Genomic DNA, 15,203 nt, shown 5'->3' on the forward strand with positions numbered 1-15,203 from the left:
CTGGCCAGTGAGTTTAGGTGAGAAGAGACCCCATCACTCAAGGGGAAGAAAGTAACAACTGCCCTCATCCTGAAGAGATTCCTCTTGTAGGCTGAGATGGAGGATAAGATTCCCATACCAAGAAGGGGTAGGAGAAGACACTCTTCATCTACATAGTGAAAGAGATCACTGTCTGGAGTCCCTGTGTGAGTAGAGAAGAAACCTTTGCATGGGTCCCCACCCCTGAACAGGGGAGCAGGGATGCTGATCAGAGGCCCTGTTTCCCAACAGGAAAAAAATCACTGCCCATGTACCCCAGGAGAAAGGAGACGGGGGGTAATCTGGAGACTCTTCTCTTAGTAGTGTGGGGGTGAAAAGGCCCCCAAACTCCCATCCTTGAATGGTGGTGGAGTGGAGAGAGGAGATTGGAGAGTCATTGTGGACTTCCTTGCCCACACCAAAAAAGACAGCCCGTCACCCACAGGCTAGAGGAGAGAAGTCATTCCCCTTTAATTAATATGATGTCCCTGAGCAACAGCCTTTTCTTTCACAACCATCCATCCTGAATCCAGCTGTGAGCCCCATTCCATGTGATTGTTCCAGTGGTTTTGCTTCACACAGTGCATTGTGATTGCCTTCCTCTCTTCCCGGGACTGCTGTTTGACTGAGTCATCCATTAGTGGTTTCCTATATAGCTCTGGAGGGGGTCAGTGCTGTACCCGTGCATTGAAATCAGTATGTTAAGGCGTTGTTCCTAGCTTTGTTGATTAAAATACAGCCCTTAAAAGCTGTATAAGCACAATACAAACCTTTGAAAGATGTAGGAACAATGAGGGTTAATTTCTAACTGCGGAGAAAAGTGCATGCCAGTATAAGACCAAGGATTGTATTCTCCCCTTGATGCACATTCAAGTTAATAGCAGTTACGTCCCTGCCACAGGACAAAATATATTCCAACAAAAGCCGATAAAGAGGGGAAGCCAAACCAAAACTTTGCAGAGTCTGGATCTAAATCCAGATCAAAGCATCACACATCACCCTAACCTCTCTATTGGATGGTACCCCCTTTCCCACCACTGGCCAAGACCAGGGCTCCTCTTTATTTTTACAGTGTTCAGACCTGCGTCTCCTCCCTCTACAACTGTAAATACCTTCAAATCCCCTTTGTTACCGTGACCAGCTGTCTCAGAACCAGTTGTCTCAGAGCACCTGGCTAGACTCTTGATGTAGAGTGCCCTCTGAAACAGTAGAAAACTTTTTCTTCAGCTCTTTCTTGAGGAGGCTTATCAAAAGTAAGTCTTGCCCACCCAGTTTCTTGCTGCCATGCCCAGACACAGAGCCATCCCTTGGGTATGGTGAATCAGGTGACCGCTCTGGGCCCCGTGCTTTGGGGGACCCCACGCATCAGTGTGCATGTGTCATGCGGGGGATGCTAGGCCAGCCTGGGGGGGGGTGGGGTTAGGAGTTCAGGGGACCAGGCCTGCCCGGGAGGTTAGTGGTGGGCCTGGCGCCAGCACTGGTGTCCCCTCCCCGCCTGTATAAAAAATGTTAAGGGGGGCCCATACAGGCCAATTTGTCCCAGGCCCTGCATGCCCCTAGGGACGGCCCTGCCCAGACACCCCCAGATAGGCTGTTACTCTCAATGAGAGGTACTGGTTTACGTAACTTTTCCTCTCAGGAGGGTAAACGTAAACCTTCTCCCTTTCTATTTAGATCAACAGAGCACTGCATAGTTTATTCTGCATAGGCCTTTCTCACAACTCCATCCGCTCTGTGTGGACATGAAAGATCCTGAACCATTTTTCATAAGATTAAGGGATCCCCCCATTGTCTTTAACCAAATACTAATTTCTTTCAGTGATATGTGGAGTCCTATGTTCCAGCTGGCTGGTGCCTTCCAACCCAGAGATACCCCGGGGTGTCATACATGTACAACATCATTTGTTAACTATGTGGGGAATTTTCAGATGAAAGCTGCAATGTATATTATTATATATGCTAGCTTTTACTTGCTGGCTCTTTTTTGATATAATTCAGATTTGCATCACGCTTCATTTCAACTGTTTCTTCAGCAGTAGGGTGAGATTTTCAAAAGCACTATCATCACTGGCCTAGCTCTGCTCCCAGTGAAATCAGTGGTAATTTACCACTGGCTTTAGGGGCAGAAGAATTATGCCAGCTTTGAACTATTTTAAATATCCTACTTGAGAGGCATGCAATGGCATTTGTCAATGGCATAGTAGGCCAAACTCAATCTGGCTGTTAATCCTTCATTGACTTCAATATAGTTTAATTCCTTTGGTCTGCCTTTGGCCCAATAAATCTACTGGCCAGAGGTCCCAATGATCTATGTAACTTAAGCAAAGTATGTAAATCAAGTAGCATAGGTGACAGAAATGTGTTTCTTCATTTATCCAAATACTGCATAATCCCATATTCAAAACATCGTTAATCTCTTGATCCTACAAAACATAGGGCTAGTCTACACTTACCAGCCGGTTTGACGCGGTGAGTTCGACTTCTCGGAGTTCGAACTATCGCGTCTAATGTGGACGCGATAGTTCGAACTCCGGAAGCGCCGCGGTCGACTCCGGTACTCCACCACTGCAAACGGCGGTGGCGGAGTCGACCTTGGAGCCGCGGACTTCGATTCCGCGGCGTCTGGACGGGTGAGTAGTTCGAACTAGGGTACTTCGAATTCAGCTACGCTATTCACGTAGCTGAATTTGCGTACCCTAGTTCGACCCCGCTTCTTAGTGTGGACCAGCCCATAGACTCTATGTTTACTCTTGATAATAATCCATATAATTCAGCAGCTGCAACACATCACCTCCATCTCCTTTATCATTCATGGCAACAATTGAAACACCTTGTCTGCTGGTTTTTATTACAAGACACTACTGTAATAGCTCCTAATTCTGTTGCAGGGATAACTTGACTATGTAGCATTAGGATATGTACATTTTCTTGTTAGGAGTTAGATGTTTCTAATTCTACTTTGGTTCTTCATCCTGTGCTTATTTTGATCATTGACGGTATCATGTAAATTCTCTTTTCTGTCTATGAGTCTATGCTCTTCATTCCCTGATTTCATTGTTTAAATCATTTAATTTAGAATAGAAGTAATTAGGTCATAGACATCCCATGCTAGTAGCTGTCCTTTCAGCTAGCCTAGAACTCGTTGTTCACGTACAGTCCTGGAACTGGGATCTTCCGAGCTGAAGGGTGTTTCCTGCTGAAAAACCAAAGGGCCAGATCCTCAAGTCATCCTAAATTCCCTGTGTGCATGGGGGAATTAAAGCTGCCCCACTAGGACAACTGGAGATCCTCAGGTCAGAAAGAGCCTTCAGCAGCACAAACCTAGCGTGCACTCCCAACCTCCGTTTATAGAGGTTTTTCTGAGTGATCGGGGCCATGGCTGGAGCATGCTGCATTCTTCCTGGGCCAACAGAATGGTGGACTGGTCCAGCCAATATGAGTCCAGAGCCACCTTTGCTTCCCCCTCTTCACTTGCAGGGAACATGAGCTCATTACAAGTTAGAGGACTAAGCTCTGAGTTCCCATATAAAAGACACTGTGCCTTCCTATGGGACAGGTGCTCCAGGATTATAGCTGTTGTCCAGGCAAGCCATAGCACACCACCATACGGATAGCTAGAAAGAGAAGATTGCCAGCATGCCCTGTGGGATTTGAACAGGACCAACACATAGGAAGCACTGGCTTAGGAATTCACATCCTGCTTTTTTCCCTGATATATTTGTGATCTCTCCTTCCACATAAGTTGCTGGATCTAGCTGTCACAGTGTATTGGGGGCATTAATTGCCTGTAGCTGGATCAGCCCCTGGTACCCTATATAAATTGCTGCAAAAGACAAGCAACTGGGTCTTTTTTCCAGGCAGAGGGACAGTATTAACCACCTTCCCTTTCAACCTCCAAGTGATCTCTTGCAGTTGTTGAGGTAATAGCTGTAGGGTATTTTAGACTTTGACTGATATTTTTCCCTTTCTGGGCTATGAACTTCCTCTTTTTTTAACCTTCCTGCAATACTGAGTGACCCTCAGTATCTCTGTAATAATTAATGTTCAAAATACAGTGAGCATAAAGTGCATTTCTGCACCAAGCTAATCCCCTCACTGGAGATATGACAGTTCTTATACTTTAATGATTTTTTAAAAATCTAGTAAAAAACAGTAAGAGGCTATGCCACTGCATATACAGTCCCTTTGTCTCCCACACAGCACTGTGTGTTTAATAGACAAGTTGTTTTCTCTATGATTTCCAGGACTGCAGGTTCAGCTTTGTTAGTTCTGCTGTACAACAGTGCAGAAGAGCTCATTTAGCCTCTGCTGGAAATGATTATCTGTTTGTGAAAAATCCTTCCACCTTCCAGCAAGCTGCAGTTTATTTCATGTTCTTTCCCCCATTTAAAAATGCAGCAGACATACACTCACACTTGAACTCCTAATATGCAACTTCTACTGCGTTAGCTAAATCCCCTTTCCACACCGTATGGCTAGGCAGGAATATTTTATTGTATCAGGACCTGGATCTTATCAAGAGTTTGCCATATAGCTTCACAATTAAAGGTGCAGCAAAGAAACATGTCATCTGGCAGAGAAAGCAATCAGAGCAAAGCTGCAACCCCATTGTGTGGGTTTTGCATATACTCCCACACTCAGGAGTAAAAGGTTTCTAATTTGCCGAAATTTGGGCAGATATTCATTGAGATGGCAAAAGGCACATCCCTGACACAAAGGCTCCCTTCCTGCCAGATCTGCTGTAAAGCATGGGCAGGGCATTAGAGCTACTCAAGAAAAAGATCACCAGAATTTTCTTAACATGAGCAAAACATCTATATTTTTCCCTTGCCTCATTCTTGGCCATGGCTGAACTGTTTTGGCTGAAACTTTCCAAAACAATCCAGCCAGAGAGAGCCATTCAGCCTGGACAATTTCAATCCAAATGGTTAAAGTTTGGTAACATTATTTATAAGCAAATGAAAACAAGGCCTTGTAATGGGAAGTGTCAGGCAATCTTAATAATGAGCAGTGCAACTAGCTTGGCCTATATGTACACAATAATGTAGGTTTAGGACCTGTATGTTTTTCGGGGCAGGTATTGTCCCTTCCTGTGTGTTTCTACAACACCTAGCACAATTGGACCCTCTTTTGAACCTCTGGGTGATACGCAATGGTGAGGTGTACCATATATATTCACAGCAGATGACAGCTTTGAAAGCAGAACTTAAAGGTAATAGTCACACTAGAGAAAATGTTTTTATTTTTATATGAATTTAAGTCTGAATTCCTCCCATTTCTTCCCCATATCAGCCCTCTCCTCCCTTCTCCTCCTTTTTATTCATCCTCTCTTTGCTTCCCAATTTGCCTTCACTCCTTCATACTCTTATACATCTTGTTTTTTCCATTCTTTTCCCTTTGTGATGCCCCTTCGCCCCCTTTTTTTCCAGATTGCCCCACCCCTCTTCCTTTCTTACACTCTTCTTCTTTCTGCTCTTTTCTCTGTTCTTCTCCATCACCCTTCTCTTGCTTATTCCAACATGTACTAGGGCCATCACTAGTGTGATGGCTCTCATGGAGATTATTGTGCAAGTCAGGAAGCATCACTGCATTATGGAGAGTTTCCCAGAGCGCCTTTCAGCTTCAGAGGTCAGGCCTGGCACCAGCTCAGATGCATATTTAAAGAACAGGCTTGAAATTGCAGAGCACTGTGAAAACTGCAAGATGTAGGGGTTTATTGTGCCAAACAGCCTTCTGGGCTTCTTGATCAACTCTCTTCTCATTAAAAAAAATGAGAACAAAAAAGTATTGATGTGTAATAATTAAAACAATGCAGATGAGTCATAGAGGAGCTGTAATTGTTTCAATGCCCATAAGACCTTCCAGATCTTTGTTTCTTCAATGGTTTCCAGTAGGGGATGGCACTAACTCTGCTAGAATGTAATACACTCTGTTGATTTAGAGCAGCAATCTCTTTTCCTTTCCCCCCTCCTTTAAAATGTTTGCATAGAACTGGTGAATGCTGGCAGTGGAAAGAAAAAAGGAAAGATGAGAACAATCTCTGTTGTTTGGGAGCCTCTAGGGAAATTACTAAATTCACTTTCCTAAAACCTTATCCATTATGGAAAACCAGGGGTCATTTTGTGCCTTAACGTACATACATTTATGTATGTGATAGCCTGCAACTGATGGGAGGTGTGAATGCAGTCTGGGCTTGATTCTCTCCTGCCCCAGAGGTCCATAAGAGTGTAGAAGAGGGGGCAGTATTGGAGTTTTGACTGCCTGATTCTCAGAGGCCAGCCCCAACCCTGATGAAGCTAGTTAATTAGGTTCTGCCACTGGCTTAGGGTCGCTAATAGACCCTATGCCAGTAGAGGATCAGGGCAGATCTCCCTGATGCCCTCTCCACACTTCAGGTATTCACTACACAGGGGTGACAAGTGTAGACGCAGATCCAGCATGCTTCGACCTAGCAGAGGGTTCCCCTATTTGTGGCCTGATTGTGCTCCTTTGCACTGGCTACGTACCACAAACAGTTTGCAGCCTTGGTTCCCTGTTGTACTGCACACTGTGATTGGATGCCCAAATAGACAATTCCAAAAGCCACTTACTTTCACCCTTGGTTAGCTGGAAAACTTAGCCCCCTCCTATCAGTTTCAGAACTAACCACTCACGCTTTCAAAGCATGGTAGCCTGCAGGTCAACTGGAAATGAAATAATTCATCTTGAAAGAACTCCAGCTGGTACAGAATGCAACAGTTTGTCTGTGCAGCAAAACAAGCCATTGTGAATACATCACCCCAGTGCTCTTCTTCCTGTCCTTACGATCTCTATCCTGATATACAAAGCCCTTTGTGGACTTGGCCCTAGCTACCTGAGAGATTGCACTGTAGCCATGAAACTATTGGCCACCAGGGGAAGACTTATGAGCGAGGGAGACAGAACTTTCACAGAGTCAGACAGACCTTGACATTCACTCCCTGAAGATGTAAGAATGACTACTAGCCTCTCTACATTCAGAAATAACAGCCAGACTCATTTCTTCCACTCAGCTTTCCCTCAAGTGACACATCAGTGCATAAAGAGATGGCAGATAGAGTCACAGGCAGGATTGTTTCATACAGAATAAATTTTACCCGACAAAATAAGTGGATGAAAGACAAGCAGTGGATGTAATATATTTGTATTTTAGTCAAGCATTTGATAAAGTGTCTCACAAAGCCTGAATTGCAGGGATGGGTGTCATACATAACATCTTAATCAATTACCTAGTGAAGCAAGCAATCAGCACAGTAATGAAATTTGTAGATGATACTAAACTGGGAGGAGGTGGGGACACCAGTCATGACAGAGAAATAATACAAAGAAGAGGTGACTAAACCGTACACTGTGATGAAGATAGGTAGAAATCAACAAGATTTACACATGGCAAGTGTATATAATATTAGTTTATTGCACAAAGTGCCCTTTGGGAAAAAGATACATAGGTTGTAGCCTTGCCTTATTTTAACAGCCCATCCAATCTGAAAATACTGAGTACAGGTTCTTGAAAAACTCTTGGATTAAGGGATACTGTTCCCCCCAGGCATCAGTCATCGATATTGTAACATGGACAATACATTCGCTGATGAAGACAAATACACCTTAAAGAAAAACAATTCACAAGAGATATTAACAATTAGCAACTTATTGGAAATTAATCAAGAAATCTACCTTAATTTAATCTTGCAAAGTTTTAATTTGGAAAGGTAATTCAGAGAGACAAGTCGGGGAATTTAAAATAATTAATCTACATATATTCAAATCCACTAAGGATTTGAATGCATATTTGACCTCTGATTTTCAGAGGTCCTGAGCACCTACAAATCCCATTGACTTCAATGGGAACTGCAGGTGCTCAGCACCTTATCAATCAGGCCCTAAGTGTTTTAAGGGTTTATACATGGCAGGGGACACTGTGGTGTGTATTGGAAGACTCCTTATCTCTAAGTTACGGAGGTAGTTCTTGTGATGAAAAAATGAGGGCTAGGCATCCATCACTTTTGAAAATTCCACTAAGCAGGTGTCTGTACCTGTAGGTGGTAAAATACATTTAAAACTCTGGTCCTTAATCTCTCTGTACCTCATCTCCCCATCTCTAAAGTAGAGATACCTGCTGTGTTGTGTCTTGCCTTAGATAGTAATCGCTTTAGGGACTCCCTCTTAGTCTGTGAATATACAGTGGAGCCCTGATTCAGCTGGACCTCTAGGCACTACTGCAATACAAATAGCCATAGTACAGCTCATATTAGATTTATTCATTCTGATATTTATGAATAGATTTGCATAGCTGAATTGTTTCACACCCTGTTGCCCAAACACACTGATTGACTCAATAAGAAAATTAATAAAAGTGTGTTCAAATAGACTTTGCTTCACTGCACTAAGTGGAAGAAGTCCCAGATTTCTATCGCTTAGATATTGATCTATACTGGATGGGGTAGGACTCACATAGTCAAAATTAACCCCATCACTGCAATCTGACAAGATACATAATCCAGTTGTCAGGCCTGAACAGCAGCAGATCCTGGGTAGAATTAATTTCCTCTTAAAAGCAACATTCTAACACTTGCTGTAGCAAGTGTCCCTTCCACTCCTTCACGTCTTCCAAAGCTGGAAATTTATATCGTTGTATAAAGTTAATTGCTATTTGATTCACTCAGGGGACTTCCCACTGAGCTATCATTCCTTGCATAGTTAATATTTGCAAGCAAAGTGTCATTGTGCATGTTTTTATTCTAAGAAAACAAAAGCACCAGTTAGCTAGAAACAGCACAGAATACATCTTGCAGGCTGTAATGTTTGGGGGTTACCATTTTGTAAGATTTATTCACTTCTGTCATTCCAAAGAAAGCATGATAGTGGGAAGGTGGGTTTTGTATAAGGCACTAGAGTTGGATTTACAAGGCCTGGAGTTGATTCCTGGCTGTGCCACAGACTCCCTGTGAGACCCAGCGAAAGTCACTTAGGGCCAAACTTTTAAAGATATTTAGCTCCCTAAAGATGCAGATTGGTGTCAAGTGGGGCTTACATAAGTGCTTAATTGTCTACATCTTTTAGGCTCCTAAATACCTTTAAAAATCTGGCCCTTAGCCTCTCTCTGCCTCAGTTTTCCTTCTGTAAAATGGAGATAATAGTACTTCCTGTTCTATCTTGCCTATTTAAACCCCGACTCAGGAAAGTATCTTTATATAGGACAGTACTTAAGAACGTGCATAAGTCCCACTGAAGTCAATATGACTTAGGCCAAGGGTTCTCAGTCTTCTGTACCGGTGACCCCTTTCACGCAGAAAGTCTCTGAGTGCGACCCCCCCTTACACATTAAAAACACTTTTCTATCTATTTAACACCATTATAAATGCTGGAGGCAAAGCGGGGCTTGGGATGGAGGCTGAGAGCTCATGACCCCCCCATGTAATAACCTTGCGACCTCCTTAGGGGTCCCAACCCCCAGTTTGAGAACCCCTAACTTAGGCACATGCTTATGGTTAACCATGTGTTTAAGTGCTGTCCTGAATGGGATTGTGCTTAAGCATATGCTTAAGAGCTTCCCTGAATTGGGGCCACAGCGGAAGGTACTGTCTCTACACAATGCTCTGCTAGCTTAATGGGACACTGATTTTGATTGAGGTTTCTGTAATTTAAAGTAGCAGGACTACATTACCCCACTGTACAGCTCTCAATTTTGCAGTGGTGTAAGGAAGAGAGGAGTCTGGCCTGATAAATATAGGGTGAATCCGAATAAAAACTGCCCAGCACTGAGATCTTATAGAGAGTGGAATAAACTCCTGAGGGACATACTGGAAGCACCATTGCTTGAGACTCATAAGCCTAGACTGATTAATGCCCTTGATAATGTACTCAAGGGAAAAATCCTGTAATGACAGGGGAATCGACTTGAAGACCCAAGAAGTAATTTCCAGCAACATCTAGGATTCTGTGACATGGAATGACATCACTATCAGCCAATCAGAAAACTCCAGAGATGTAAGATTATTTCATATGTATATAAAATTCACGTATGGGGATCAGAAACTCTTGTATTCAGCACATAAATGTACATAGCTCTGTGATCTTAATACTGAATATGAGCAGTAATGACAGTGATGCTTAAAATATACACACAGTACCTGTCATGATATTGCCCTCCATGTATTTGAATACGAAATGGGATACTTCTATTTTGTATTACATTCCTTTTGATTTTTAAGTTTTTACAGTCAAGGGTTGAATAGCATTTTTTTTTACATTAAACAGCAACATCGTGGATGGTAATCCTTAATCCAAATTGACTTTCTTAAGCAATTAAAATCTGTATTTAAAAATAAAAATTTAAATATTGTGACATACAAAAAGCGACCGAAGGTTTATGGTGATTAGAAGCAGGAAGGGGGAAAATGTATTATTCAAGCTCCAGAGCTTAGTGCAAGATCAATTTTGTTAAGTGTTGCTTAGCAATGGATTATGAGTGCAGATCCTGCATATTAATGCGGGGTGGGGATAACAGCATCTCCTGTGAAAGTACACATTTTTTAGGATTTTCTTGGTGAACTACAGGCAAATGTATCCCCGGAGAATTCCATTAACACAGAAAACCTGACTTCCCCCCATGCATCATTTACTGGCTGCTAAGCTAGTTGGATAGGAACAGATAGCTCTCATATGCTGTTATTAATGTAGATATATTTCTCATCTATACCCAACATACTGACCATGGGTCTGCTCCTGATCCCTATTGAAGCAAGCAGCAAAACTGCCAATGACTTCACAATGGCAGCAGGATCAAGTCCTTTATTATATTCATTTTAAATGAAGATGTACAATGATATCACTTCATTTTATATTTGACACCCAATATATTTTGCCTGGATGTGTAATGAATGAAGACAGGAGTATTATTTCCATGAGGGAAAGTACAGTGAACTTCTGCTCCTGATTGGGACATAGGATCCTTACTGTCTGGGATTTACTTCTCTCTATTATAAATAGAATTAGTATTATTTATTTGTATTCTGCCAAGAGGCCCCAACTGAGATCAAGGCCCCACTGTGCTAGGTGTTGTAGAACTGTTTATTAAAAATATTGATTTAAGACAATAATACATTATTTGCAGGGAACAGTGCAAGTCACCTTCATGCAGTAGGCTGACTAAGGCTCTCCATCTCACTAGAAAAGGCCTCCCTACCTAATGGATCTGATGTTGATGCTACCTGTGGAGTAGAATAGGCCAGCGTGATAGGAGTACACTACTGTAGAGGAGAAAGGATCTATGGGCAGGATAGGAACCTAGAAAACCATAAGACCCACATGCTACGGCTCCATTCCTGCAATGGAGTTGCAGGTTTGGATTTGTGTCGGTATAAGATTCTCTCTATCTACAGGATCTTCCAGCAACATGCTTGAAGACAAGTCTGGGCTGAGAACATATTAGCAAAATATTGAAACCACTTCACCGTTTTATACCAATCTCAGATAGTGCCTTCTATATTTAAGGTTGCTGTACAGTCTGTAATTTAAACTGTGCAATTTTAACATTGTGTTAACATTTGATATGACTAACTGTGAAGAAGACCATAAACTATATCATTTTGACCTTCATTTTAGGAAATACAGTCTCTATTGTTTTTAAAATATTTGATTACTTGAACTACCTGTCTGTTCAGGGCGAAATGGAAGCAGTTTATATGGGAGACAGTATTGTTTAAGACTCCCATTATTTTCTTTTAGTACCTGACCTTGTTATCAGCTAATGCTTCTGTGGCACCTCACTTGCTTGATCATATAGGACAGAATGCAAAAAAAGCGTTGCTTGGAAAGGTATCAAATTCACCATGATTTTCGTAGTTTCTGTCAACACAAATCTTGGGGACCCTCAGTTTATTTCTCTTAAGACCAACTCTTTGCTAATGGTGTAATCTCTAACGAAGTACTTATCTGACTCTTTTTGATTATAGTCCATTTCATGTGCATAGGTTCTGCCTAGCTAAAATATTGTTTTATAGCTGTTCAAGTTTAATCCTTCTTCCCTACCCCACCCCCATTTCTTGTAGTCTCAGGATATCTTGCTCACTTTTCTATTGGTGGTTTTTCTCCCATCAGACTTAGCTTTATTATGATACCATAACTCATGTTCCTTGGAAGTAATTTAAAATAAAGTATGTGGAAACAACACTGAGAAGAGAGAGATATGTGTTTTAGCCTATTCATATATGTTAGGCATAGTATTCACCTCATTAATAGGTATCATGCACACAATATTAATATGATATTCATTATATATAGATGATGGGAAGTTATGTTAACTGAATGTATTACGGTCTTCCCACAATTCTGTTCCTCTAGGTCAAGTATCCCATAATATTTTGCACAGCTGAAGTAAGCATTGGCATTAGAAAATAGAAAACCTTTCAAAGACAAGATAGATGAATGGTGTATACTAGCACAGGTTGGGATGTACCTCTATGCACAGATGGTTTGGAATGTGTTATTCAAAACAAAAATAAGGAAGGTACAGCATGGTACCTAAAAAAAGCTGATCAGTGAATTTTAGACCTGGATGATGTATATAGCATTTTCTAAATTGTAAACTGCCATGATATAAATAGAGGTAATTTTGAGAGTGTATCCTCAAAGCAGATTGTTGAACATGCTGCGAGGTAAGAATTGCTTCCAGAAAATAGTGTTATGGGTGTGTCCTTTTCATATTGTACTGTTTTGTCTTTAGGCAGTAAATTGGCCAAGCTTGGTTATTTAGTCTTTTAAACATTTTTAATAATGAATCGTGAGTGTAGTCAAGAAAATTGGCTACACTTCTAGCATTAGGTGCAATTGCTGATGTTCATCCACCAGTACTATTTTCAGCTAATTATTAGATTGCAAACTCTTCAGGCCAGTTACTGTCTCTTACTCTGTTTGTTAGCACAATGGGATCCCGTTCCTGGTTGGCTGGTAGGGTCTACCCTAATAATGTTATTAAATATAATAATTTTGTTATTGGCAGTATTATAAAAGCACCCTGGTATCTCCTTGTGCTGGATATTGTACACACATAAAATATGAGACAGTCCCACGCCTTGCCACAGAGAGCTTGCAGTCAGAGGCCCTAATTAAAGAAAATGATTAAGCATAAGAATAACTAAGCATAAGTAGTTTTATTGACATCAGTGGGCTACTCACATAATTAAAATTCGGTATGTGTTTCAGTTCCTTGCTCCGCCCACTCAACCTTGAAGAAAGGGGTGGTGGTTGTGTAATAGACAAAAAGAGGGGCTAGGCGAAGAGATGGGAGTAACAGCACAGGGAACACAGGTTACATAGACACGTCTTTGGAATATGTCCAGTTCCTTAGTAGAAAAGTGCTCTATTTTCCCTTACATATTTGATAACATTTCACTAAGGTGGAACATTATTCTACCCTTTAGTAATTTGCTCCTTCTGAATTCTGCTGCTGAGCTGAAATGTTTTGATTAGTAATTCACAATCTAAAATGCATTAAAATCTGGGACACAAGAGTTCACAGAAATCTTATTAGTCAAGATAACATCTCCAGTATAGTCTGACCACTCAGGCCTTGAATAACCAGCAGGGAACCTTCAGTGCTATTTTTCCCCCCAGGCACTTCTCTTGATTGGTAAGGCTAAATTAGCAACTTTTATCTCTTCCACTCTCATGAGCTTAAATAAGATTTATTTTTGGTTCCAGGATGTTGCTTTCATTTTATTGCTCCCGGTCCCTTTTTTTTTTTTTGTCTTCTGTTAAAATTATTGCTTATGCTACCTCATGTTTGTGCCACATACTGTCTAATGGATATAGCTTAATGGATACGCTAGAAGGACAGGACCTGGTGCATATATATGGGAAAGAACTGACTATTCTATGTATGTCTATTACTGCATGCTATCAAACAGACTGAGAATCGCTTAGCTGTGTGTCACAAGCCCTGTAAAGGCAACTGTGAGTGAGTCTACTTTCTCAAGTGTAGAGCCTTCTTTCAGAGCAGGAAAAGCCATATTCCAACCCCACTATTCCACATTGCCATTGGTATAGCAGCAGGACAAGGACAACTCTGGTATTCAGTGGTAGCAATGGACGTATTGCGCTATATTTACTAGAGATTTAAGCAATATACACAGTGAAAGCTTTTTCACTGAAAATTTTGTTATGTATTTCACTCCCTAGGTGCTGCAGTGGGGCACAGGAGGTGAAGCAAGTTGAGGAAAGGTCCTTACGTTTGTTTTGCATTCATTCCTGCTGTTACATTGTCCTTCCATTCTCAGAACTAAAGAGAAGAGGAAGTGAAAGTGATGAACTTGAGGCTTCTAAAGTCCATTTTCCTAGTACTTGGAGCACAGCTTAGGTCAGACTGGTAGAACAGAATATATAAAATGTCCAAAAATTCTGATTACACACTCAAAAATGACAAACAAAATCTGGAGCGCTCAGAGGATTGAATTTTCATTGCAACAAGCATACGGTTAGACACCCAATACCTCTCTCTCTCTCTCTCTCTCTGTATATCTGAGAGAAGAGGAATTTTAAGGCACAATTTTAAAACTATGAATTGTGATTGTACTACAGCAGTGGTTCTCAAACTGGGGGTCAGGACCCCTTTCACAAGGTTATTACATGGGGGGGGTCACAAGCTGTCAGCTTCCACCCCAAGCCCCGCTTTGCCTGCAGCATTTATAATGGTGTTAAATATAGAAAAAAAGTGTGTTTAATTTATAAGGGGGGTCGCACTTAGAGGCTTGCTCTGTGAAAAGGCCCACAAAAGCTTATGCTCAAATAAATTTGTTAGTCTCTAAGGTGCCACAAGTACTCCTGTTCTTTTTGCGGATACAGACTAACACGGCTGCTACTCTGAAATCTAAACTCCTAAATGTCCTTTGTTAATAAATGCTGCATTCTAAGGTTACCAAAAGAATTGTTACTATAGTTTGAACTCAGTTTAGCTCATGGGTTTTTTGTGTATATATGTGCGTATGTATGTATGTGCTTGTGGGAAAGATTCAAAGCAAACCTGTCTGCATTCTAAATGTAAAATGAAAGCTTGTTTAACACCTGGCAAGCAGCAATGATAGCTGCACAATACCTACACAGCTATCCCAGAGAAGATGACCCATTTGTGTCTATCTAAAACTTCATACTAATTATTTGATTACAAGAAG

Source organism: Mauremys reevesii, linkage group 8, assembly GCF_016161935.1.
Source record: "Mauremys reevesii isolate NIE-2019 linkage group 8, ASM1616193v1, whole genome shotgun sequence".
Taxonomy (NCBI): domain Eukaryota; kingdom Metazoa; phylum Chordata; order Testudines; family Geoemydidae; genus Mauremys; species Mauremys reevesii.